This window comes from Zonotrichia leucophrys, chromosome 2 (genome assembly GCF_028769735.1).
Source record: "Zonotrichia leucophrys gambelii isolate GWCS_2022_RI chromosome 2, RI_Zleu_2.0, whole genome shotgun sequence".
In the NCBI taxonomy this organism is placed as follows: Eukaryota; Metazoa; Chordata; class Aves; order Passeriformes; family Passerellidae; genus Zonotrichia; species Zonotrichia leucophrys.
Window position 1 is genome coordinate 6,242,663 of NC_088171.1, and position 27,142 is coordinate 6,269,804.

The following is a 27,142-nucleotide window of genomic DNA, read 5'->3' on the forward strand; positions in this document are numbered from 1 at the left end:
GGGCAGGGACACCTTCCACTGGACCAGGTTACCCCAAGCCTGGTGCAACCTGGTCTTGAACTCTTCCAGGACAGGGCATCAGTAACTTCTCTGGAAAACCTGTTCTAGTGTCTCACCACCCTCACAATGAATAATTTCTTCCTAATATCCAATTTAAGTCTCTTGTAGCTACTCTCTTGTAGCTTAACTACATTAATAAGTAAAATAAAGTTGATTTTACAAAGCAGCAGATCTATTAAATCAAGTCTGGGTGCAATCCATGATGTTGGAGCCAGGGCCTGCAATTTCTAGATTCATTTTGAGATTTTTTTTCTTTAGCGGTTTCTGTTCCTTTTTTACTTTTGATCGCATTGTCTTATCATACATCAAGATCCCTTTGGAAAAAAGTCAGCATTAAGAGGGAGAGCTAACAGCAGCACAGGCAACCCAGTAAGTTTTCTCAGGAAAAGTCACATATTAATAATTTGCTTGAGATTGAAAGAGGCTTTTTAAAGTCAGAAAACATTGCTGTAAGAAGGGGAGAAATACAGAATAAATGCTCTGCAGCGCAAAGCCTACACTGGACTCTAAATGACGCCCATGTAGGATGGCAAAATTGTGTTTCTGGCACCAGGAATGCATTTTCCTGCTGTGTGCCAGGGGTGTGGGGACTGGATCAGAGCTGGGTTTATAACTGGAGAAAACAGGAGCAGGGCACAGGGAGAGGAAGCGCCGGACGCCCGCGGAGCGGCTGCTCCTCCGCGTCAATTCTCCCTTCGAGCTGCGAAACACCGTCCGGGCTGGGTGAAGAACAAACATGGAAATCCTCCTGAGTGTTTACATATCGCAAAGAAATAGCAGCCGTGTCAAAGGGAAAGCATGTGAAAGCAAATAGTCCTGGGGGAATAGCCATTGGCAGCCAGCAAAAAAATGCTTCGCGGTCAAACGTCACCGATAACCCCGCAAGGGCTGGAGGTGTTGGGCTGCAGCTCAGGCATGGGTTTGTCAGCACCTCCGCCTGAGCTATTTTAGCCAGCTGACAAACAGGGCTTTGGGCAGCTCCTGGCCCACGTGCCTTTGCCATGGCAAAGTTTCTGAGACTGCTGCTGCAGTTGTTTTTGTTTTTTCCCTGGAATTTCATTGCTTTGTGTTGGGTTGACCCAGACGGGTCAGAGCATTAGAGGTGTTTTTTTCCCTAGAAAATAACTGCAGTCCTAGAAACCTCTAAGCAGTGTTCAAACATCAGCAGAGTGGCTTAAATAATGAGATTTTAATTCAAAAGAATGGTCTAATTTTCTTCTACTGGTCTAATTTTCTTCTACTTCTCATTATTATTATTACTGCTACTACCACTACTTTGTTTTTAATACACCAAAACTTCAAGTTTATATGATCTGGTCATATTTTCAAACTTTCTGGTTTTTATTTTAGTCAAAAAATGGGACTTCAAGAGAAAAAAACAAAGGACACAGACAATTATGATAAAACCATGCATGGTTTTAAAAGAAGTTTAAAGGTGACTTGAACTATGTAGCTCTACTTTCGAACCTTTGTGGCTTCTGTGGAATTTCAGTTTCTCTAAAGCTAAAGAGAATTTAGCAATTCCCATAGGGAAACCAGGTTTTTAACACTTTTTTTTTCCATCTACATAGACAGTTCCAGTTGCACAAGTTTGTCTTAATTCTCTTGCAAAACTTGCAGACCAAGCAAAAATGAAATAAATTTTAGCTCACGGGCAAGCTGTATTCATAATAAGAATTGCCACAGAGGATACAAACCTGGAGTGACAGGGCTCAGTGCAATATGGGACAGATCAGCTCTTGGTGGCAGTCTTGGTGACACAGACTCATTGAATCTTGGAGGAGCTTGGGTTTGAAAGGACCTTTGAAAGCCACCCAATCCCACTGCCCTGCAGTGAGCAAGGACACCTTCCACTAGACCAGGCTGCTCAGAGCCTGTTTCAATCTGGCCTTGAACACTTCCAAGGATAGGGCAGGCCCAGCTCCTCTTGTTCGAGTTCCTCACCATCCTCATTGTAAAAAAATTATTCCCTATACTTGTATGAATCTCCTGTGTTTTAGTTTAGAACCATTACTCCTTGTCCTGTCACAACAGAACTCCCCTAAAACATTTATCCCCATCTTCCTTATAGGTTCCCTTTAAGTCATCAAAGAAGCCATCACTTGCAGCCACAGCCATGCTAAACCTTAAATAGGAGAGGACATCACCTCACCCTGTCATTGCCTTACCCCACAGGCCAGACAAGGCACAGAAAGAGCCAGAGGGAACTTCAATCAAATTCCTTTCTCTTATTAGAGGAGTGGGGACTGAAGGGGTGCTCTGGGGCTTGGCTGGGTCTGTTGGAGTCTGGATTTGCCATCAGGTTTGCTGGAGAGCCTTAAAGGGAGGCAGAAGAGAAGGTGTTCCTTGTGAGGAGGTGGGATGCTGTGGTTTGAGGAGGGTTGCTCTGGATGCTGCAGGAGGAGCTTTGTAGCTGTGCCAAGAGCTTCAGCAGAGCTGCGCTGCACATGTGCAGGGTCTTCTCTAAAGCCTGTGGTTGCAATGGAGTGAAGACAGTTGAAATGGGGCAAAGATAATTGAAATGAGGTAAAGGTAATTTAAATGGCGTACAGAGAGCTATTTCTTCTGTACAGTAGGAGAAGGAGCTTCTTACCCAGGCAGGGAAGATCCCAGCCCTAAAAGGAAGGCAGGTGCCTCTCAGGACCTACCTGGCTACTGCTGTAACAATAATGGTCACAGGGTCCATGCACCTCTGCCTGTGTCTCCCCCTTGGCCTATTTCAGTCTGGTTTGGTTGAGGGATGGAAGTCTGAGAGATAAATGAATTCCTATGAGTTTTTCAAAAATAATCAACCAAGGAGGAGGTGAAAATCTGGCAAGCAGGAAAGGTTGTAAAAAGAGGTCAAGTTCTAAGGAAAGATAAAACATTTTCACACAGAGGCACAGGTAGGCCATATATATGCCTCACAGAGGGAGGTCATACAAATGACTTGTGTTGTGGGGGGAATAATTAATTTGCATTTGCTTTGCCACCAAGGACCAGCAATTCCATGGCACAAAACGCAGAAAAACAGATGGTTTTAGTTCTGGTGCCCTCAGCTTTGTTTGGATTGCCTCCATTATCCAGCGGGAAGACACTTGAGATGGAAGGTTGTCACTGTGTTATTTTCTGAAACATCTTTGCCCAGAATTTTCTCCTGGGAAGCTGAGAAGCCTCAGAGAGGAATGAAAACAAGAATTATCTGATTGCTGCTCCTGTGTTTGCTGCTTTGGAATGTGGCTTGGACATTGTTTACCAACAGGTGCATTTTTGATTGGTTCCATGCGAATTATTTTAATTTAATGACCAATCACAGTCCAGCTGTGTTGAGGCTCTGAGGAGTCAGGGGTTTTTATTATAATTCTGATTAAACCTTCTGATGTATCCTTTCCCTTTCTTTAGTATAGCTTTAGTATACCATTCTTTAATATAAAATACTATAATAACATAAAATAGTAAATAAGCCTTCTGAGAACTCAGAGTCAGATTCTCATCTCTCACTTCATTCTGGGGACCTCACAAACACCACAGAAGGTATTTTACTTTGTGTTTTCCAGGAGGATCTGGGAGGACAGCTATGCACCTTAGAGGTAAAATCCTCCCTGTACCTCTCTCCACAGCTGTACAGATGTGAAGTTTTCGTCAGAAAAAGTTGGAGAAAAAAATGGGAAAAGCAAGCTGGTCTCGTGCGGGGTTCCCAGACAAATGCAGGAAATTATGAATCTGACTCCATGTTCTCAGAAGGCTAATTTATTATTATCTCTATTAAAATAAAGAATGCTATACTAAAATATACTAAAGATACAGAAAGAAGGCTACAAAGATACTAATGAAAAACTCGTGATTTTCTCCAGAGCCTTGACGCAGCTTGGCCGTAATTAGCCAATAAGTAAAAACAATTCACATGAAACCAATGAAACAATCACCTGTTTGCGAACAATGCCCAAACACATTCCAAAGCAGCAAAATACAGGAGAAGCAAATGAGACAAGAATTTGTTTTTTTTTTCTCTCGGGCTTCTCAGCTTCCCAGGCAAAAATCATGGCGAAGGGATGTTTCAGAAAATATGACAGTGACAAGGTGGGGATCAGAAGTTTGCAAGTACTTGATTTGCTTTGCTAGGAGCAGCTGCTGAATAGTGTGGTGGGCAGGTGAGGGGGGGAAGCTGAGTGCTGATGACACTGGCATAAATCTCTCACAGCAGGTGACAGTCACCTGGGGAGCATCAGCAGTGATGCAACTTGTGTGCAGCGCCATGGCAGACACCTCTGTGTGTGCACAGCACTGATAACAGCTTATCTGCAGCCCTGCTGCTCCAGGAATCTTTTATCTCCACAGAAACGCTGCAGGGCTGAGCTGGGCACGCTCTGCAGCCCCAGGGTTTCGCTGCACTCTTCTCTCCAGGCTTTGAGAAGGTGCAGAGGGCATCAATCTCCATGCGCTCCTGCCAGTGGGGCTCCAGGGGTTGGATTCACCTCCCAGAAAGTTCATCACAAAGCACTGGGATACAGTAAGTCAAAACAAAAGATGTGGTGGGCTAAAAAATATGTCCACTGGAAATAAAATTTCATTATTTGTTTTTTTTTAAACTTATGGCTGTGTTGGGAACTTGGACTCAGATCCTCTTTCTCCTCACTGCCAAAGGAAAGCCCCTCAGGAACCTTGTAATATTCAACCCCAGTGATGCTACTCCTATGAGCAATTATTAGGCAAGCTGTTTCTCTCCTTTCCTTACAGGAGGGCACACTGCAGAGCTGGATGTTAGTATAGGATACAAAAAAAAAAAAAAAAAAAAGAAAAAAAAATCCAAACCCAAAACTACAACTAAAATGCCCTGGTTTAAGGCCAAAGATTTTTGCCATTAAAGTCATGGTGAATTGTTTTTTTTGGTTTTGTGGTGGTTTTTTTTTTTTTTTTTTTTTGTTGCTTTTTTCTTGTTGATGCTTTTTGTTTTTTCCAGGAGTGGCTGGCTGGGAATAAAGCAGCTATTTGCAATGGCATTTGCAGTACTGGACTGAGTGAATTATCCTACTGTCCACTGATAAAACAACAGAGGCCAGAAAACACCTGATTTCTCACTCACAGAGGCTTTCTAGGCTTCAGGGAGGGCATCTTCCCTTCCAGAAAGGGAAATGCTGAGCTGAAATCATGTTTCTGACCCTATTCTGAGCCTGCCATTGCTTAGTGCAGCCCAAGATACATTGTCCCCCATGAGGTCAGGGGTGCACAGGTCAGGTGTGACCACTAAGGATAAAACCTCAGTTTTTCACCCCACTCTTGTCCTGTCCTATTTCACCATAAAAAAATCTTACCTTTCACATATGGTATGCGTATACCAGGAGCCCTAAGCCCACAAAGGCTGCAAAGATCACTTTTGGCCAGGGTCTTGAGGACTTAACAGCTCCCAGAGGCAGAGTGTGAGCCTGGAACCCAGCAGCTGTGATCCCCTCTCAGCTCAGCCTCCCTGGGAAGGATGGGGAGATCAGCCTGAAGATTAGTCAGCCTCCACATTCTTGGAGTGTTTGGCATAGAAACACTCCTGGACACTGACAGGGGGAAGGTGGAGAGCTACCCAGGCCCCAGAAGGTGGTAAATGTGGCCCCAGTCCAAACCTAACAGGGCTGGTAAGGCTGTTGCTTTATAAGGATGCAGAGACACAGGGAGGGATGAATTGCTGCTTTATATTGGAACCCAGGACATTCCTCTGGCGGCCCTGGATGGCTCAAGACCCTGGCAGGGGGCTCAGAGACCTTGGCACGGAGTCAAAACCACCTGTGCCTTCCATTTTAGCTCATGGAAACAATTACCAACTTTGTGTGAAGGTTTACAAGCCACAAGAGTTTGAGTGGAATGATGGTTAATTTATCACAGGGTGAAAAAGTAGAATTTTGGGGGTTTAGAGTGGGGGTTCAGGAGGCAAGATGGAGGAATCTTGATGTGTCATGTCCTTCTTCTTCTTGTCCTCCACTTTTGCTGTGATGGTGACACCTCTGGATTGGTTTAGAGTAGAGACAGACTGTCTAACATAGGTGATAGGTACTGTCAAAATTGTTGTAAATAAAGTACACATAGTTTTTAGTACAAAAAGCCAACACCATCCCAAGGGTGGTCAGTGTGCCGCAACCCAACCTGCTGGACAGACCTCAGCAGGTCAGAGAAAGAATGTCATAGATAAGAGAAAATAAACAACCTTGAAAAGCAGAACCGACAAATCTCGACTTCTTCTTCGGTCATGGGGCTGGGAAAAAAGACTCTTTAATACCTCAGGAGCCATTTCAGCAACACAAACCCAAGAGCTTTACCCCTCTCAAGTTAGTTCAGTATTGCAACCTGTATTGAGAGAAGTGGACAAAGCACACTCCTTCATGGTCACACTGGACTCCCCTCCTTAGTTCCCTCTGAAAGGAATTCAGTTCAAGTGCTCAGAACTGGTGGGAAGTGGGGGATTTTCAGTAAAATTACATTGTCAACTCCATGTAGGCAAGCAGGACATGTCATCCTCAGCAATCTGTCCTGAAGTAAACTCCAAATGAAGTTAAAAGAACCTTCCCAGAGTAAAGAATGAGATGAAACATGATCCTGCAGCAATCTTTTTATCTGATGATGTTTGCAATTATCAATCTGAGCTTCTTTAATCCTCTCCATTCTTGGTGTAGGCAGTTGATGCTTGCAAGTATCACAGTCCTGGTCTCAGAGCTGTGTCCAAATCCCTGAAGCCTGAAGCTTAAGGTCCTTACCCAGCTCTAATTTGAGAGCTTTGACTCTCACACCAGCTGACTGTGAGGATTAAATGCATGTAAATACCTTCATAGTGACTGGCAAAACATACTCATGATGCTATCCTAAATTGGGATGCTCTCCCTTCAGGGTGTCAGCTTGATGTTATCACCTACTCAGCAAATAAATCCCTTTCTTGAAAGAGGGAGAATTCCTGCTCTCCATCAGGCCCACAAACAGCTTCTTTACCCTGTAAGTCTGTTTTCTCCCCTGCCTGGGGATCACCAAAGCTGGTTTTCCTAGCATTGTGAAGATACTTTTATTAATGCTTTGATATCATCTCTACTTCATCTCAGATTGCAGTGACTCACTCCCATGTTTGCACCTCACTGGTCTATGAAAGATCCGGGATGAGAGTTTTCCATTCCAAACACTCATCTCCCTCCCAAGCTAATGGGGCCAGACAGGTCTGTCTGCAAGGCTCAGATTTCCTTAAGGGCATCATGTCATTGACAAAAGCAAAGAGAAGGTGGTGGCTTCAATGTGAATAAAATATTCCCTGGCTTCAGCTCTGTCTATAATCCTGGGCACAAGCCACACCTCACATCCAGCAAGAGACATGCTGCATTCCCTCCCACCTCCAAATGCTTGAGATGCTCTATGCTGGTTCCAAACACTAGTTTTCTGCTAATTTTCCTCTTTCAAAGGATATAACTTAACTTCCAACTATTGAGTTTGGGGTTTTTTTACTCTCTTTTTAGTTTTTAGGTGAGCCAAATAAAAGCCTGCCCTCTGTTAACTCAGTCATCAGTAGTTTTGGGGCAGTGAGGCAGTCAGGCTGGTTAATCTGCATGGATCACATCTTGGGCTGTGTTTCCAGCTCATATAGGTTACATTTCTGCTGGATACCAAAATCAGTCACAGGCTGATTATTGTATTTGGGTTGCCCCCAGATGCAGGAAGGAAGGAATGATGAATCTGACCCCATCTTCTCAGAAGGCTAGTGTATTATTTTATGAAACTATATTATATTAAAGAATACTATACTAAACTATACTAAAGAATACAGAAAGGATACAGACAGAAGCCTAAAAAGATAATAATGAAAACTTCTGACTCTTTCCAGAGTCCTGACACAGCTTGGCCCTGATTGGCCAAAGAGTGAAAACAACTCACAGCAGAATCCAATGAAACAATCACCTGTGGGCAAACCATCTCCAAACACATTCCAAAGGGGTAAAACACAGGAAAAGTAAATCAGATAATTATTGTTTTCCTTTTTCTCTGAGGCTTCTCAGCTTCCCAGGAGAAAAATCCTGGGCAAAGGGATTTTTAAGAGATTGTGAATGCCACAGTTGATTTTCTTGCCCAGAGGCTTAATGGGATGGCAGGACTGAACTCTGGTCCTTCTGAGTGGGTCTCACCTTCCAACCTGCTCAGCTGAAGCAGTCCTTAGTCAGTCTGAACCCTGAAAATCATGTTTGGGAGACTGATCTAAATCAGAGCTGTGCCAGGGCTCTTTCCCTGTTCACCTGTCAGTGCATGCTGCCAGACCAGTGCCTCCCAAAACCTCCAAACCTTCCTGGAGGGGAAAAGGCTGCTGGAAACAGCAATGTTGGTAGAACAGGCAGCTGGAGATGGGAGACAATCAGAAATTGGGAAAGGTATGAGGGTGCAGAGGGATGAAATATGGGTGGCATGGGATGACCTGGGAACAGCACCAAGCTGTTAACATGACCTGGAAGCACAGAGAGAAAGTGCTGCAGCGCTCAGAACAGCTTTGGTGTGGCAGCACTGAATTCTGTGTCTGGTCTTGCTCAGTGGCATAGGAATAATCATTTTGACAAAGGGCTCTTCCAGCCAGGGAGAAGCCTGGGAAGTTCCCTAGGACAGGCTGCTCCTCCATCTGTTCAGTCCCAGTGAGAAACCTGGCTGGCCTGTCACGCCTCTAAAAAGTTTGATAGATGCTGGTTTGAGAGCTCTCCTTGGTAGGCTCCTAGAAACTGGGGGTTTGGGGAAAGGATGTCTGCTGATTTTTAATTTTTTTCCCTTTAAGTCTAACCAATCTCATAATGTTTTAAAAAATAAAACCAGAAAAGCAGAGCTCTGCATTCATGTGTGTATACATGGAAAATAGACAGAATACATGAAATACATGGTTTCAGGAGGAATTTCTGAAAGCAAGTCACCTGGAGAGGACTCCTCATCTCCATCCTGGGCTTTTGAGGACATTTTGCTGGGCCAAAGCCTGTTCTGCATTTTCTGAGGATGTAAAAGGTAGGCTATTTCATACTCTAAAAATGAGCTCAACATTAATGAAGCCAAAGCCACAGAAGGGCTCAATTACACTTGCAATACAAAGCAACCACAAAATCTAATGGTGGTGGGGTTCAAATATCTGCTGGCTTGCAAGAAGGTGACCACAGGGAATGCAAAGCATGAGCTGGGTAGTGCTGTCACCACTCCTGGGGAGAAAACCTGCTGGGCCAGAATGTCATCCCAAGCAGACAATGACATAAGGTGTGAGTGTAGTTTGGTGTTGCTGTTAATTCCTCCTTGTTAAATCTCTTTACTTTATGTTTATCAGTGATATTCCTTGTGCTGGAGACAGCTCACTTTGCTGTGTGACAGCAACATCACCCCAGGACCCAAGGCCAGAGTGGGACAAATGCACCTGACTCAGCAGTAAATCCACTTTCCTCCTCTCCCTGTGTGCAGCATGAATGCTGCTGAGCCACAAAGGGTGCTCTGGGCAGCTCTCCCAACAGCAGCTGTCCCTCTGTGCCCAGCAAAAAGGCATCTAAGAAATCTTGGTCTGTCTCCTGCCACGCTCAGCAGGAAGGCTCAAACTGCACTGCAGGCTAAAAGTGATCTTGCAGCAGAGCCAAGAGGTTCAACACCCAGCCGTCCTTGTCATGGCACATTAAAAGCTGGTGATCACTCAGCTGTGAGCAAGCAGAGGCTTTTATGCAGAGCAAATGTAGTTTCTGCCACAGAGAGGCAGTGGGCAAGTTCCAGGAGTGAGCTTTCTGCTGACACTTGGAATCTTTATAAGGATTTCATGCTCAGAACTCTGAGAGGGGAAAACAAGGATTCCCCTTTTGCTCTCAAGGTGCTTTCTGAAGAGCAGAGGCAGTGGATGTCCTCCAGCCTTGGGGAGAATCAGTCTGTCCTGCTGCCCATGGCTGTGTTTGAAGCTCAGAGGCCATGGGATGCCTCATGGGAGCATGAGCCATGCCAAGGAACTCTCCAGAAACACCAGAGCTCCTCACCCCTTTCCCCATCTCAGGCATGGAGGTCTGCAGCTGATGAGTCTCTGGTTTTAAGATGACACCAAGGTGTTGGAAAGTCTCTTTTTCCCAGCCCTGAGACCAAAGAAGAAGACAGAATTCTTTGGCTCGCGTTCTCAAGGTTGTTTATTTTCTGTTATCTATAACATTCTTTCTCTGACCTGCTGAGATCTGTCCAGCAGGTCGGGTTGTGGCACACTAATTGCCCTTGGGGCAGTGTTATCCTTTTATACCAAAAACTACGTGTACATTATTTACAATAATTTTCCAATACCTATCACCTATGTTAGACAGTTTGTCTTTACTCTAAACCAATCCAAAAGTGTCACCATCACAATAGAAGATGGAGGGCAAGATGAAGGAGGACAGGACACATCCAGATTCCTCCATCTTGCCTCCTGAACCCCCATTCTAAACCCCCAAAATTCTACTTTTTCACCCTGTGATAAATTCACCATCATTCTACTAAAACCCTTGGGGCTTGTAAATCTTCACATAAAGTTGGTAATTGTTTCCATGGGTTAAAATCAAAGGCACAGGTGTTTTTGACTCCATGCCAAGGTCTCTGAGCCCCCTGCCAGGGTCTCGAGTCCTCCAGGGCAGTCAGAGGAATGTCCTGGGTTCCAAATGCAGCTCCTCACTCGTTAATTCTTGGCCAGGATTTTTCCTAACTTCCAGTGAGAGTAGTGTAGCCAACAGATGGTTTAATATCAATAGTTGAACAAAGTCCCAAATTCAGATCGTTTGGGCAACTTTATGTTAAACATTTTGACTGAACCAAAATTATGTTTATGTTCATTAAGGGCAGTTTTGCCTGAAGACACTACATTGAAATATTGTGCTCAAGCATTTGGGGTCCTCAGTTTTCTCTCTGAATGTGCTGCTCCTTTCTCTGCCTTTTGTTGCATTAAGATTCAGGCTACAACTTCAAGCTTTGGTCAAGCTTGGGCATCCAGCTCACACCAGATGTCTCTGGCACTGCTGGCAGAATTTAATTCCTCTCTAGAAGCTGTACCATGTCCTGGAGGAGGGAGTCCCCATTTCCCACTGGTGTTTTTGCAGCACCTGGAAGAGCCTCTTCATGGTTAATGCAGAATGAGCAGAGCTGGGAGCTGCTGCAGCACAGCACTGTGATTGCAGAAACAGGAAAGCTGCCCCAGATCCAGCCTGCTTCCCTGAAAATCCATGTCAAGTCCAGCCCTAGCCTTGAGCAAAACCAGCCTTTGTCCCAGGTGGCTGATGCTGCAAAGAACCAAGGTCACCTAATATCTCTTCAAGGTATACATCCTTAATATGCTATTGACAACTGAATGGTGTCCAGCCTCATGCATATTTGAAAAAGGGGTTGAGAAGTATCCTGTAGTGCATCAGCAACTAAAAGCTGTTACCTGAAGCCTGCTTGATGTGCTGTAACTTTTTTTGGCTCCTCTGCCATGTTGGCTTTCCCTGGAGCAGCCCAAGGAAATGACCACTGTCCTAGAGGATTTTGGTGGCAATGGTGATGTTATTAATCTCTAAAATCACTTGCACAGCTTCCTTCCAGCCACACAATGAAATATGGCCTCTCTGGGTACTGCTGGGTCTGTGGGACTCAGCTGTGGAGTCATGATGACTTGCAATCCCACCTCTTGTTGCTTTCCCACAGGAGCTGGGCTGAAGACACATGGCATGGACTGCCCAGTGCCAGCAATGGCACCATGGGGCTGCCACTCCTCTGCTACAATCAGGCTCATTAAAAGGTCACTGTTCTTCCTCCTGTGGTGGTTCAGCACCTCTAACATCCTTGATTGGCTGACTACTTGTCAGAACCCAGGACATCCCTCTGGCTGTCCTGGATGGTTCCAGCCTCTGCCAGGGGGCTCAGAGACCTTGGCACAAGACCCCTGTGCCTTTGATTTTGACCCATGGAAAAAATTACCAGCCTTATATGAGGATTTACAAGCCATGAAAGTTTAAGTAGAATGATAGTTTGTCATAGATTGAAAAGTAGAATTTTGGGGTTTTTAGAACAGGGGTTTGGGGTCCCAAGATGGAGGGATTTAGGCGTGCCTTGTCCTTCTTTCTCCTTCTTCCTAGTCTCCATCTTCTGGATGATAGTGGCACTTTTGGATTGGTTTAGGGTAGAAGCAAACTGTCTGACATAGGTGATAGGTATTGGGAAATTATTGTAAATAATGTACATGTAGTTTTTAGTGTAAAAGATAACACCACCTCTGGGGCGGGAAGTGTGCCACTGTCTGACCTGCTGAATGAACCTCAGCAGGCCAGGAAAAGAATAAGTAACAGCAAATAAACAACCTTGAGAACCAGAACAGAAGAATTCTGGCTCCTTCTTTGGTTGCCAGGCTGGGAAAAGAAACTCTCTGACACATCTTGGAGTCATCCTTACCACAGAGACCCCTGAGAACTTCTGAACCATTTGTGGTGGGATTCAGCTAGCAGCTGCTCTGAAACAGCAAATCCACGATCACCTGCTCTTGCACTCTGTATGAAGGAACAAACCTTGTGTGACCACCCAGCTCCACACTTGCCTCTCTCACTTTAAGGACACAAACCCCTAAGGACAGCCTGCCCACGTGTCTCTGGTGGGTTAGAAAATATTTACATTGCAACAGCCATTGCTGAAGTGTGGTCACTTCTGGGAAGCAAAGCAGCTGCTGTTTACCAGGAGAAGGGAGGCTTTGTGGTTTGGACAGTGGCTGGAGCCCAAGATTTTATTCTGGTGACGCCCCTGCTGGGAGCTGCAGCGCTGTGCAGACATGCCTTGGGAAATGGGTATTGCACAGCTCAGGTACTGATGGCAGGGTCACCACAGGCATGAGGCAGAGCTCTCTGAGCACTGATTCATCTGCTGGCTTGGGGACATGTTTCAGCCCATGCTGACCCCCATGCTGTTCTAACAGGTTTAAAATGAGCTCAGGTTATACCCAGCCCTAAATGCAACCAAAGGGCGACAATGCAGAATAGACCCTTGGGGAATCTGTCAGCATCCTCTGCCCTTTGTGATGTGGGTGAATGGATGGAGTGTGTACACAGATGAGGTGGAAGGGCAAAAAAGGAAATAATTAAAGTGTAAATTAGAAAATAACATATTTTTTTCAGCAAGGTCCAATCCTCCCTTGGTTGAGGCTCCATCTGACCTGTCACTGTTCAGGACTGTGAGAGGAGAGGTTGTTACTCAGATGGGACTGGAAAGTAGGAAGAATCTCCTGGGTAGACGTTCCCAAGGGACATTATGAGGCAATTTTTTCCCAGAGAAATGGTGAATACCCTACACCTGGAAATGTTCAAGCTGGGTTAGGTGGGGCTTTGATCAGCCTGGTAGAGTGGAGGGTTCCCTGCCCATGGCAGGGGAATAGGAGCAAGATCATCTTTAAGGTCCCTTCCAACCTGAAGGACTCTGTGTATCTATGATTCTATGAAGTCTGAGGCACTTGAACATCTTTCAGATCTCCTTTCAGTTCCTTTCTCAGAAATGCCCCTTCTCAGTGTGGATATAGGAAATGAATGACATAAATTGGGAATTCTCACACATCTCCACACAGAGAGATGGGATGTCCCATGGTGTAAGCCAAGAGAATGCAGCACTCCCTCACATCTCCCTGCCTGTCCCAAGGGCAGGTAGAAATAGCAAAAAGGCTGGTTTTGCCAGATATCAGAAAAAAACAGAAGGTGTGAAGCTGGAAATGAGTAGGAGGTGCCCCAAAAGGGCATGAGTCAGAGGTGGCATGATGATTATTTTACTTAATGAGGAAAGGGATGCAGTTGGATCCTATTCCTGGTATGGCTGAGCCCTTTCTGTAAAGGTAACATAAGGTCACCACTGGTGGCACATAAACCAGTAGTGACCAGACAAAAACCAGACAACACCAGTGTTACTAGAAATGTTTGTTCATTTAGTCTTACACCTGGATGAGCTTTAATTAGCAACCAAACTGGATAGGTTTTTTTAATGGGATCCAGATGTGAAGCAACCTTTAAGCACTAACAAGGAGAGGTTTGAATCCGCTGGGTGCAGCTCTTCCTCATCCATCACTTTAACACGATGTAGCAGCCCAGGATTTTGGAGGGATGTGCAGGGAGTCAGCAGACAGCAATGGCTGTGTCTGTCAAACTGCAGGACACTGGGAGGCTGTGTTTGCAGCCCCCTGGGGATGGCAGGGACTGGCATTGATCAGTCAGACATAGAAAGGTGTGACCGTGTTCCAAGGGGTCCGAGGACGAGGGAAGAGATGAGGATCTGACTCCATGTTTCAGAAGGCTTGATTTATTACTTTTTTATATATATTATATTAAAACTATACTAAAAGAATAGAAGAAAGGATTTCATCAGAAGGCTACATAAGAATAGAAAAGGAATGATAACAAAGGCTTGTGGCTCGGACAGAGAGTCTGAGCCAGCTGACTGTGATTAGCCATTAATTAGAAACAACCAACATGGGCCAATCACAGATCCACCTGTTGCATTCCACAGCAGCAGATAATCAATGTTTGCATTCTGTTCTTGAGACGTCTCAGCTTCTCAGGAGGAAAAATCCTAAGGAAAGGATTTTTCATAAAAGATATCTGTGACAGAAAAGCTCTCGAGGGTGGGGATGGGGAGCTGCACTGTTGTGGGCAGCAGCTGGAGATTCTCCTTCTGCTTCCCTCCCATCTACCTGCCTGGAAAAACTCACCCAGAGATGGCTCATGAGATTTCCTGGATGGGAATCAGAACAGATTGGGGTCGCTTAGGTAGGATTTTGATAATGAGAAGTGTGAGAGCCTCTCTCAGTGCTGTCCCCAGCATGCTGATAAAGGCCTGCTGTCCCATCCCTGCAGTGGCATCCTGCTGCTCATGCCACAGCACCGAGTCACAGCCCTGGAAAAGGTGATGGGACACTCCATAGGCCAAACATGTTGGGAAGGATGAAATTTTGACAAGTCTCACAGATACGTGTGCTTAGCAGAAAGATTTTTTGAATGTACAACCTGAAGAAAGAATAGAGATGGAAGCAAGTTTTGATATAGAAGAAAAAAATTGCTGAGCCAGTCTTACTGGATAACCAAGGAGGCAAAAGGTGTGTTAGTTAGAAGGGGTTTTTATGACTTAGAGCAAAGGATAAACCCACCTGAAACAAGATGTTTTTACCAAGCAGAAAGACAGCACAGGCAAATAAGACAGCAAATGCTGCAAGTAGAAAAAAGGTCTCAGAATTTTCCACTGCAAGAAAGCTGAAAAACATCTTTTAGCTTAAACTGTAACATACTAACTTTTAACGATTGGAGAATAGTAACATGTATATGGTAATTATAGCAGTTGTGATAGGCTATAGGTAAAAGTTAAGGTATAGATTGGTTTTACTGTATTAAGAGGCTCAGCAAAGAAAAGTATATAATGCATTGTAATCAAAACCAAAGGGTGTCCAGGCCTGCCTGCAGCTGGAGCTGACAGCTTTAGGCACAGCTCTGTCACTGACAACCCTGGACTGCTGTAACATCTTGGATGTAATGAACTGCATTTGGAAGAACTGCCTAGAGTCCCACATCTCTCATTCAGGCTCTTACAGTGAATCAAAGTGGAGCATGAAGAAATGCTCTATCAGACACTCAGCCACAGGAACACCTGGATAAGATGTTCTACTCAACCATCCTGGGTGCAGTAGAACATCCCCCTTAAACAAGACACCCATATCTGACAGCCCTAAGTCACAGCCCACAGTGCTCCTCCAGCCACACGTGGGTTTAGCAAGATTTGCTGAATTTGCTGGGGTGTTTTTTTGTTGTTGATGCTGTTTTTAAGGCTGTTTGCTACTGCTACAGCCTCCAGTCCCTGTGTCCATCCCAGCTGCTCGGGATTGCAGGGAAGGGACACCCAGAGCTGCCTCCCTGCACTCCCTGCCTGGCAGAGGCGGCTGCATTTGTCAGAAAGCTCCCATTAGTGCTGCATGCCAGCTGTAATCTCCCAGCCTGAACACAGCAGCATCTGCTCCAGAGCCAGGATTATATAACCACAATTGGCCTGTACAGAGCATGTTAAAGCCACGGGCAAGAGAGAGCCACTGGCTCCACCGCAGAGCTCATCTTTGGTAAGAGCATTTCTGTGACTCTGCAAACTCACACTGGTGGTTTTTTATCCTGGTGGAATCTGGGGGCTGTGTCTCTTGCAAGTGTTATAAATCTTAAATTCCCAGTCCTGGGCTACAAGAAATTAAGAAGAGTTTTTTAAAAAATACTTAGAAACAGTGACAGTAAGGATGCACACGAGGGAAACTCCACTGTGTCAGATTTGTTGAGAGGCTAAAAATGTGTCCCTTTTTTAGAGAGAGGGGAAAGTGACTGGCAAATAGAATTAATCTGAGACACTGAGGCAGATAGAGGGATTATACAGCAGCTCATTTAGGACTACAGCATTCATTTTAAGGCACTCCTTTGTAAAATTCTCAGTGACTCCTGTGCACCCAAAAGATCTCTGAAAGCAGTGTGAAGAGCCCAGGGAGGGACTCCAGCCCCATTATGCACAAATCTCTGAGTAGAATATCATTAACTGTACCCAAGTGACAGCCAAGATTAACTTGGCTGAAAGCAAACATAGCACAGAAACATGCAAGACTGAATTCTAGGGTGCCTCAGAAACTGTGGGGATAATCCACCACAACACCAGCTTTAGGCACAACAAGCCAAAAGTTGCAGATGGAATTTTCTGCTGTGCTATGGAACTGATGCACAGGTTTTAAGTGGTTCTCTGTGTGCCTGCACAGATATGCACACAATCTCTCCTTTCTTCTGTGGAGTGGTGGAAAACCCTCTCAATGTGCAACCATAATCAACCCCTCAGCCTTACCCACCTCCTGCTCCTGCACCCAGCGCTTTGTGAAGGAGAGTGAACAAAACCTCAGGATTTCACACTCCATCTCTCTCCAGGATGCTTCAAGCCTGAGACTGCAAAGAAAGGTGGTTTTACCCAGCCTACCATCACAGGAAGGAGGAGTGCACAGGAGAAAAGGCCAATCTTCCTGAAAACATGTAGATCACTGCTCAGGAAAAAGGAGCCAGGGGAGAAGAGCACCTCTGGCTTCCAGCTGCCACGTTGGCTCTTGGAGGGCACTAGCAGCACCCTCTGGTGACCTGAGCTGTTCCAGACAGCAGCAGCTACTGAGGAGAAGAGGTTGGACCCTGCAGGGCTTTTGCCATTACTGAAATAAAGCATTTGAAACTCTGACAGTCTGCTGGGGGAGTTTGAGGTCGTGGAAAAGTGATAGGCTAGAAGAAAGAGCTGCATGCTGAAGCTCGTAGGAGATGGGCAAAGGTTACCTTTGTGCAGTCATCCTGTACCAAGGCTGCCCCAGAATGCAGAGGTAGCTGCTGAAGCAGGTCACTGTGATGTGGGCAGGAGAACTGTTAGTAGCTGCTGCCTGCCCCAATTTCTGCCTGCAAAGAGCTGGTGAGAGGTTTTCAATGCTGCAGCCTCTCGGAGGGACAAATCTGTGGGTGCCTTAGAGGTTCCTCAGGCATGAGGCAGTGTCCTACCATGAGTAACACCTTCTAAAGCCAGGCATCACCCAGAAATTCAGTCTTTCTATTCTCTCCTGCCTAAATATCCTTTTCTACAGACCAGAGAAGCTGTTAATGCTTCTTGCTACCTTTCAGGTAGCACAGTGCAACATGCCTGGCATAGGAAGCACCAGATAGCATTGAGCTGAGGGTGTCCCTGGTGCTATCAGCTCCTGCTCAGGCATTGGGACTCCTGTGCTGTGACGGTGTTCACAGGGGTTCTTGGATGAGGGAAGAGACGAGGATCTGACTCCATGTTTCAGAAGGCTGATTTATTATTTTATTATATATATTGCATTAAAACTATACTGAAAGAATAGAAGAAAAGGTTTCATCAGAAGGCTAACTAAGCTAAGAATAGAAAGGCAAGAATGATAACAAAAGCTCTGTCTTGTACTCTCTGCTCAAGCCAGCTGACTGTGATTGGCCATTAATAAGAAACATCCCACATGAGACCAATCACAGATGCACCTGTTGCATTCCACAGCAGCAGATAACCATTGTTTACATTTTGTTCCTGAGGCTTCTCAGCTTCTCAGGAGGAAAAGTCCTAAGGAAAGGATTTTTCATGAAAAGATGTCTGCGACACTGTGCTTCCTGTGCTGCCCAGGGACTGTCAGATCAAATTCATAGTCCTTGGTCCCTACCTTGCAAAGCATATAAATTATGGACCAAAATTATCTGGAAAATTGCCTGGGGCAAAAGTAAAGTTTTTGGTTTATAACTTTGATTGCTGCTGGGTAAGTCAGTAATGTGCCATGAAATGGTCCATAAAACCATTCAGGACCTCCCAAGGAGGTCCAATGCCCTGCTCAAGCAGGGTTCACTCCAAGCATTTGGTGTTAAATCAGGTGGGTCAGAGTCCTGTCTCCTCAGTTTCAAATTTCAGCAAGGACAGGGCTGGACCAGGCTCCCTGGGACCCTGCTCCAGGCTGCATCACTCTTCTGGGGATTTTTTTCTCTTTTTATATGCAATTTTTCCACAAATTGTGCCATTGCCTATTAATGTTCTGCTGTGATCCCTGGCAAAAAACATGTCCCTATATTGTCATTAATCCCACATCAGGCAGGTGAAAACAGCAGTGTGGTGTTATCAGCTGCTCAGTCAAGACTTGGTTTTGACTGACAGACCTGGGGTGGGTTTAGCTGTCACCATGGGCAATGGCACAGTACAGTTTGCTGAGAAGATCTTAGTAAGATTAAGCTTAAGAAGATGGTGATGTTGGTTCTATATTCTGAAAAATTCCCTTTCTTTAGTCTTGCTCATCTTGTTTACTTTGGAAAAGGGAGGAACAGGAGTGAATTTCACTCATCCCTGCTTTCATTCAAAGCAGGATGTCTACCCTTTGGGTTTTTATATCACTGGCTCTTACATATTTTGAATGTAATGAATATTAGGCATAAAAGCATTGTCTGTAATCTTCTCTAATTGATTCATTTTATTGTGCTGTAATTTTTTTGCTTAGTCTCTCCTTAAAAGGATGACAAAGCTCCATTAGTTTCACATCATCTTGTAGGCCTGGGGTAAGCAGAAAATACTGAAAATAGCTTGTACATATATGTTTGCATACACAGGTAGGAAATAACTCATCTTCCGTGCTCATCTCCAAAAGCAGACCCAGAGTGTGATGCAGGAAGGTTTGAATGGCTCAGCTGGGTTGGCCAGCATTTGGTGGAACTCATTCTTTTCCCAATGTCCATAAGAACTCCTCTACCCTAGGCATGTGAAGTCAGTCTGAGGACCAGGCCCCTCTAGAAAATGCCCCAGCTGGTCACCCTGAGATGGGAAAAGTGACTTTGCAGTTCAAATAATGCTCCATCATTACCCAACTGTATCATCATTACCCAACCATAGAATCATTTATGTTGGATCTCTAACAACACAAATTCCAATCATTACCCAACACTGCCAAGCCCATCACTGATCCACATCCCTCAGAACCACATCTCCAGAGCTCTGAAATTCCTCCAGAGATGGTGACTCCACCACTCCACTGGGAAGCCTGTTCCAGTGCTTGACAACCTTTTCAATGAAGAACTTTTTCCTATATCCAATCCAAACCTCCCCTGGTACAACATTTTAATTTTTCTTCTTGCCCTATCCCTTTTTACCTGGAAAAAGACATCAACCCTCACCTGGCTACCACCACCTTTCAGGGATTTGTAGGGAGTAAGAAAGTCTCCCATAATCACATCAGCAGCTCTTGACACACTTGTGAGTGAGGCTGAGCTCTGGGTATGCTCTTCCTTGTCGCAGACATCTTTTCATTAAAAATCTTTTCTTAGGATTTTTCCTTCTGAGAAGCTGAGAACAAGGGACAAAATATAAACATTGATTATCTGCTTCTGTGGAATGCAACAGGTGCATCTGTGATTGGTCTCATGTGGTTGTTTCTAATTAATGGCCAATCACAGTCAGCTGGCTTGGACAGAGAGCCGAGCCACAAGCCTTTGTTGTCATTCTTTCTTTTCTGTTCTTAGCCAGCCTTCTGAGATGAAACCTTTCTCTTCTATTCTTTTTAGTATAGTTTTAATGTAATATATATATCATAAAATAATAAATCAAGCCTTCTGAACATGGAGTCAACATTTTTGTCTCTTCCCTCACCTGAAAACCCCTGTGAATACCGTCACACTTCCTAAGGGAGATTTACAGGAGGGATCATCCAGGGGTTGTGGCCAGGGTGGTGAGAATTTCAGGGAGAATGGGACTGACACAATGTGCGTGCTTTTCTCTCCAGGTTTGGTTGTCTGTGGAAGAGAGGCTTTCACTCAGCTGAAGAAAGGTCTTTTGTTCCAATTATGAAGGAGCTGAAAAACTCAAATCATCCTTTCAAGTGTGAATTACCTTGCATCTGCAGAGGGGTGTATTCTGCTGCCAGGTCACCTCCCTCTGGTGGGTGAAACTGTGGGGGAGGTCTGCATGAGTCACTGCTGGACCAGCATCCCACTGATTGAAGTCCTTCAGCAGAAAGGCTTCCCAGGAAAATGCAAGCTCTCTGGATGGGTATTCTGCTCTCTCCATGTGGGGAATCTTTTAAAAAGTGGTTTGAAAAGAGAAATTTTTAAAACAAAATGGGGAAATTTTGGGAAAAGACCAAGATTGTGGTGTGGATATTGCTTTCACGTTGTTCTCCTCATTCACAAAGGGTGAAGCTAAAACCTATTATAAAGTTCTAATATTGGAAATATGACTAATTGGAACTGAAAAGTTTATTTAATTTTAACCCTAACCCTTTAATTCAGAGGCTGAAAACTCCTGTTGGAAGTCCCTAAAATAGCAAATCTTCTCTTCCAAATTCTCCATTTGGGGTTTCATGTGAGTTAAGACGACTTTTGTTTCCATGCAGGTGGAATACTCCAAGTATAGATGAGAGTCACAGAGCTACACAATCTCTGCCCCAGGATAAATGTAGAAACCTGAACTCACAGTGCTTAGGTCAGCAGCCTACTTCTGCAGCTGGGGATGCAGGATATTATTATTTTGAGTGTGCCATTATTTTTAGCTCACATTGCCTTACCACCTTCCTCACCTGCTTAATCTGATTTCCAACTGCTTTTGCAGATGGAGTGATGCACACAGTCCCAGAGGTGAGCAAGAGCCAGCTTTACTCTGCTTTATTTACCAGCCTCTCCTGGCTGCTGAGCTGCCTCTTTGGATGTCTGCTCTGCTTGGCCTGCAAGATGGAGCTCCCCACATCTCTGCTGGTACAAAGCTGCTCCCTCCCCCATGGAATATCTCATTCCAGACCTGTCAGGGAGCACAAGGCTCTCAGAAGGAGCCAGAACTCCTGGTCAGCTCCATCAGGATGCTGCAGAGCCTGCCAGGTGTTCTCTGCAGGTAGTGCAAGGCAGGGTGATATTAGCACTTTGTGACCCAATGAAAGCAGTTTTCTTCTGTGTATGAAGCAAGAAGAAAAGAAAGGAAAATATTTCCCAGCAGGTTTGAAGGAAGAGGGCAAAATTAAGCCCTGCTAGAGTGCAGGGCCTGAGGTTGGCTTCCTGTCCAGAGCCGAGTGATTTCCTATTTAAAAGCTGATTAATCCAAATGCTTTTCAATTTAGAAGGCAGAGATCAATCAATAATTATCCCATTTAATCCCAACATAAATCCTTTAATTTTTTTTTAATTAAAAGCAGCCAAGCACCACTGGATGGGATACACCAAATTGCATTAAAACCCTGCAGTGCCAGGGGAGAGGCACAGGCAGCAAATTGTGCATGTGATTTTCTTCTTTCACTGCTGGTTTTAATGGCTGTTCTCTCTGCCTCCTGGTAGAAGATGATGAGCTTGGGATGTGTCTGGCAATGAGGAGGCAAATTAGACATTTCTTCCAAGCATTCAATGACTCACAAATCAGAGAAGTGTCCCCTTTTTGGAAGGAAAACCAGCAAGGGGAGAAATTTATCAACATCTCCTTTCCTGCAACAGTCTCCTTCAACAGAGATTAAGGACTTCAGCCATTAAGGATCCATGAGATTCAAATTTCCCAGATGCATTTGAGCAAAATTCAGGGATCTCCTAAACCTGCCTCTTGGTCTGAGAATTGCCAGGGAACCTAATACTAAAGCACATCCTATTTATTTATTACCTGCCTGCCTACAGCAGAAGCCTCTTTTCTTAGCAATTATCACAGTGTAATTGTAGGTCTAATCAATTGTTCCACCTAAACAAGGGCTGTACCTCAGCTGCCATGAAAATTCACAGGCACCATGCCAGTAAAGGCTGCAGGATGTGCAGCAAATGCCTTTGTTTGCAGCCTTCATTTGGTGCCAATTCTCAGGCACAACCAAGTTCTACCTCTGCTGGCCTAAGTAATTAAGCTGGAGTCACACCTTTCTTCTTTGATGCCAAGGAAATCTTCATTATATTTTTATCTAAGCATGCTCCTGCTACAGCTTCAATGATAAAATTTAATTAAAAGCCTCTCTAATTAAATCAAGCTGGGCTGTGTGGCTGTTGTACATGCATTCCCTGCTCCTCACCTGCTGCAATGAGTCATGTGGGGGACACAACTACTGAAAGGGTCAGAGGTTGGGGCATCCTTTCTACAAAAAAAATCCTGTGTGTAATCCTCCTCCTGTTCCTCCAGCTTGATGTGAACACAAGCAGGGTTTTGAAATATGTAGGAATAGGCTGAAAATGGTGATTTTGCCTTTTACACAGCAGGATGGGCAAGGTATCCCCAAGGCACTGTGCTGGAGGGGAAGATCTTCCCATTTGTTTCTTTGCAGAAGAAGCCTGGAAGGAACAGCAAACCCTCTGTGACTGAGTGCAAGGCAGAAATGAAGAGTGAGGGTCATAAAAGCAAACAGACTCAGACCCATGAAACATTCCCCCTGGCTTCTAGAGCAACTTTCAATGTAATCTGGCAACAATTTTTCTCCAACTCTAATCTGATGGCCTTTTAAAGACTTCTTTGGATTTTAAAAGGCTGTTTATATTGAGTTAAAAAAGGGCTTTGCAGCACTGTCCAGTAAAGCAACTACAGAACAAAGGACCCTTATTTAAATACCTCCTTTGTGCTCTGCTTTTGAAGTGTGGGTAATTTAGATTACTCTGTAAAAGCAACCCTTCCTTCTTTTCTTGGAGTTTGAGGGTTTATTTTCTGCCAGCTGTTCTTTGAAAGCCTTTCAATAGAGCAAAGTTTAATTATCCACAGAAAAGAAAAAGAGAAATAAAAAGCCTGGTTATTTTGAAATGATTGAGGCTTTTCAGAAAATAAATTTTCAAATAGATGTCACACCTGGGGAAAATGAAAGCTGTGGTAGAGCCACACCATGCAGGCATCCCCTAAAGTGTTAGGCTTTACCTAAGGAGTGCCCTGGGCATATTTTGGATTGCAGCAAAGGCTGCAGCATCACAGAGCTTTGCACCATGGGCTATTGGGGGTGTCTTGAAGATCAAATCCATTAATTTGGATATTATGTGCTGGCCTGACCCTCATCTGTCTCAGCTCTGGAACATGACATTACCCTACATGGCACCTGCTGGAGTGGTCAGGATGAGGTTGTTTCAGCAATGCTTCAGTTGGAATGACCTGTGGGAATACATTTCCACATGTGTCAGCTCCCTGAAAGGAAAGAGTTGAAGAGGAATTCAAAACTTGGTGGTGGTGTCTAGTGCAATCACCAACACGTAGAAACAGAGCTGTGGGTGCTGGAGGAGGGATTGGGCATTTTGATGTTGGCATTTCAGCTGCTTTTGGAACTGCAGGCAGTGGCTGGGAGCAGCAGAAGTTACCAAGACCTGTGGTCAAGATGCCAAACATGACCAAGATCCAAATCTTCCCTAACCTTTGGGTCTGGACATTCCCTGGACATCCTGATGCTTGTGAAGGCTGACCTAGACCAGAGACTAGATGGAGCTAAAGAATAAAGTAGGGATTTATTAAGAGGCCTCAATGGATCCACCTTGGGCAGCACAACCAAAATGGCCACAGAAAATGGACAACCAGTCATGGGATCTCACACTTTTATAAGTTCTGGTAAATTTGCATCTTGGAGTTAATTGTCCAATTACAGCTTCAGCCCATGAAGTCCCATCCTTTTTTTCTCTCTTTGGTCCACAGTTGTTTGTGCTCTTGGGCCTGAGATTTGGATCATCTGTCCTTGGTGCCCAGCTGGAGCAGGAATTGTTTTGTCTCCCTGCTCTGTGCAGAGAGCTCACCATTCCCTGATAGGAAGCCCAGACCCACACACTAAAGCAGCACAGAATCTGAAAAATATCAAAGCTAAAACCTGAGGCATCAATCCCACCTCCCTGGAGCAGTCCTTTGCTTCATGAAACCTTCTCTTAGATCTGCCTGAGAGCAAGTACAGTGTTTGTAGTCACTCTACCCAAGTTTGCTGCATGTAGAGCCTCCATGGCTCCTGTTTTTGAGTTTTATGTTGAGGGTGGGAATGAGAGACTCCCCCCAGAATTCTGTCCAAGCATCAACCTGTGTCTCCTCCAGTTTCCTTCTCAGATCACTCATGGCTCAGGATTAACAATTCTGCCAACTCTGGTGGCTGGGGAATGTCCCCTGGGATGGGCTGCACGTGCTGCTGTCACACTGAGGGTGCTCTGCAAACCCCTGATCCCTTATCCGCACAGCAGCACCACTGTCAGATCTCAAGATCTCAGTCCTGAGATACTGAGCCACCGAGACCACCTTGGGGGTCTCGGGAGTCCTGGAATGTTGCCAGAAGTGTCTGGTAGCTGGACTTTAACCCTACACAGGAGACGACAAGGATGAGGGCTTCACCAGGGTGAATGGTGAAGGGATTAGCTAATTAGAGGGTGAGACACAGGGTTTAGGATTTATGTACAGGGGGGTTTAGAGGAGTAAGATGGAGGAATTGGGGTGTGTCCTGTCCTTCTTCTTCTTCCTCTTCTCCTCCATCTTCTTTGGCCACGGTGGCACCTTTGGATTGGTTATTACTGAGAGTGCACCGAGTTATAAGAATAAATGGTATTGGGGAAAAATGATAAATATTGTACACGTAACAATGGGTATAAAGATACGTGGCTGCCCGGGAGGGCAGACAGTGTGCTCATGGCTGACTGCTGAGCAGATCTCTGTTCGGCTGAAAGAACATCTTTTAGATAAACAATTAATAAACATAAAAACCGAAAGAAGAACTGAAGCCTATTCTCGTCCTTCGATACGCGGGCTGCCCCAAGGCCACCCCGGGCCTTTCCAGGCCCCTCAAACAGCCGAGATAACCGGACACACCACAACACCAGCACTGGGTTTTCTCAGCTGTGTTTTGAGGACACCAAATGTGGGTTTGTGTGGTGGTGTTTGCAGGGGTCCCAGGACAAGGGAAGAGATGAGAATCTTTACTCCATGTTTCAGAAGGCTCATTTATTTTTTATTATATATATTATATTAAAAGAAAATTATATATTAAAACTATACTAAAAGAATAGAAGAAAGGATTGCATCAGAAGGCTTGAAAGGAATAGAAAGGAATGGAATGATAATAAAATCTTGTGACTGACCAGAGAGTCTGAGACAACTGGACTGTGATTTGCCTTTAATTAGAAACAACCACATGAGACCAATCACAGATCCACCTGTTGCATTCCATAGCAGCAGATAATTATTGTTTACTTTTCATTTCTGAGGCCTCTCAGCTTCTCAGGAGAAAAGATCCTAACAAAAGGATTTTTCATACAATATGTCAGTGACAGGTTTGGGCACCTGCTGCTGTGGGTGAGCAAGGAGAAGGAAGCGTGCCCTGCTCTGAGCAGAGGGCATTGAGATTTGAGGTTTGATCAGCTCCTGGGTTATATCCCTGCTGAACTTGGGCTTGGCCTCTGCTGCAGCTCTTCCTTGTGCTCTTGTGAGCATCACCCTTATCACAGACAGCTCTGCAATGCCTCCAGAGCACAGCTGTCAACATCCAGCCTGTGGCATTCACATTTTCTGAAAAATCCCTTTGCCCAGGATTTTGCTCCTGGGAAGCTGAAAAGCCTCAGAGAAAAGGAAAATAATTTTTATCTCATTTGCTTCTCCTGTGTTTTGCTGCTTTGGAATGTGTTTGGAGATTGTTTACCCACAGGTGATTGTTCCATTGGATTCTGCTGGGAGTTGTTTTGACTCTTTGGCCAATCATGGTCAGGTTGTGTTGGGAGTCTGGAAAGAGTCAGGAGTTTTCATTATTATCTTTTTAGCATTCTGTAAGTATCTTTTCTGTATTCTTTAGTATAGTTTAGTTTAGTTTAATATTCTTTAATTTAATAAAATATAATATTATAAAGTAATAAATTAGCCTTCTGAAAACATGGAGTCAGATTCATCATTCCTTCCTGCCACAGGTGACCCCAAAAATACAATATCAGCCCTTGGACTTCTGAGGGGAGGAGGGACCCGCTGGTATCCTGTAGATAAGGACTGGGAGCTTGGTGTGATTTAGTGCTCCCTAGGGATGCTGGGCAAGAGGGATTTTCCCATGTGCAAGAACAATGTGCTATAACCTACTACCTGCTAAATTTTCCAGATGAAATTCACCAAAAAGACAAATTTGAGTGCTTTTGCGCAATGTTTCTGAGCTGCAGCAGGAACAGGGTTTGGCATACAAGGAGTTCATGCAGTAAATCCACACTTCCAGGGAAACTCATCTGTGCTCTGGGTGGATCCACACCTTCAAACAAGGGCCATGAGAGTGGATGCTGGGGGAAAGGAGAACTTCACTGCACTCTGTGACACACCTGGGATTTTGTCCTCTGGAGTGAGGTGGCCCCAGGGTGTTGCAAGAGAGGTTGACAGCACCTGTGTACAGTGGATGTGGTGCAAACTCCAGGCCCACAAAGGCTGTGGGAAGGTTCTCTGGGGTCTGTCAGAGGAACTCCCTGAGTGAATGTCCATTATCCACCCTGGCTGGCAGCCAGGGATCTGGGTTATGCTGCTGCACACCACCACTGACAGCCTCTCCCCACCCTTCCAGCCCAGCACGTTAGGAATGGCTGGGAAGAGCTGCCACACAGAACAGGCCATAATTAAATATCAGCCCTGTCAGAGAAGCCACAAAGAAGGAGATGCCCAAACCCATTATTTATCCTTTAGCCTGAAGCTC

General features: G+C 45.0%; 1 long non-coding RNA gene across 2 annotated transcripts; it reads left to right on the forward strand.

Moving 5' to 3' along the window:
* The first annotated feature begins 8,020 nt into the window (after window positions 1–8,020).
* LOC135443009 (uncharacterized) lies at window positions 8,021–17,471 on the forward strand. Of its 2 annotated transcripts, none has more exons than XR_010438752.1 (3): window positions 8,021–8,420; window positions 8,922–9,033; window positions 16,950–17,471. It is a non-coding gene; the product is annotated as an uncharacterized LOC135443009 (long non-coding RNA). The 2 variants fall into 2 exon arrangements; XR_010438751.1 differs by lacking the exon at window positions 16,950–17,471 and adding an exon at window positions 9,344–10,243 and having other exon boundaries at window positions 8,064–8,420.
* Window positions 17,472–27,142: the final 9,671 nt, after the last annotated feature.